This window comes from Penaeus monodon, chromosome 28, assembly GCF_015228065.2.
Source record: "Penaeus monodon isolate SGIC_2016 chromosome 28, NSTDA_Pmon_1, whole genome shotgun sequence".
Classification (NCBI taxonomy): domain Eukaryota; kingdom Metazoa; phylum Arthropoda; class Malacostraca; order Decapoda; family Penaeidae; genus Penaeus; species Penaeus monodon.
The window spans coordinates 26,135,496-26,136,472 of NC_051413.1; positions in this window are offsets into that span (position 1 = coordinate 26,135,496).

Here is a 977-nt window from a genome sequence, read left to right on the forward strand (position 1 = left end):
GTACGGTTAACACTGCTGAATATAAATACAAGATTTTTTTTTACCAGGAATAAAACAAACTATGTACAACCGAAGAGCTCAGTGGCTTAAAAAAAAAAAAAGTAAAAATCACTTACATTCTACATTTCTCACATATTTTACTCTTTAACACATACACTATGCCTCGCCATAAACGCTCTTAGAATTCACATAGAAAACTGTTGTTTATATCAACGGCTATTTTCGAGTTGCAACTATTTTACAAACAGTGTATTCATACAAAGAAAAAAAAAAAATTATTACAACATTCGGTATCAAAATCATGAAGATAATGATGGTAAAAACACTTTTAAATGGAATATTAAGCAAGATCATATTGTTTGCTTTTTGTACCCTTTGGCTGTTTATTTACGCTTTTTTTTCATTTAGTCACTTCAAAAATAGTTTTAGGATTAGATAATGAAAATGCAAAAATATTTTTCGTTCTTTCCGTCTTCCTTTCCTCTCTTTTTGCAACATGAAGCAAGAATTTACCGTATATTTATCTCAGCTCACAGCCAAAGGGTAGATATTGGAAACACTAGTGAAAATATAAATTCTTGTAATAACAGAGGACTGAAATTAAGAACTAAAGGTGACCAGGAAAAAAAATATTTGTTCTTTTTACGAATATCAAAATAAAAATAACCATCATTACTTCTTCAAAACGATGAATTGTATTTCCATAAAGCAACTGACTGAGAGAAAAAAAAAAGTTTCACATGCTTACAGTATGCAATAGAACTGACTAACTTTCGGTTGTGATTTGGAAGTATTATAGAGTTGAAAGTAGCAACATTTCCAAAGTTATTTTCATAAACACACACACATATATATCTATATATTTGCAGTAGATTTATTTCCACATAGAAAATTCTGGAAAGAGAGGCATCAGTCACAGGCACTGCACAGCGTATCCTTTTTTTTTCTTATGATTTCTAAAACAGCTTTCAAGAATT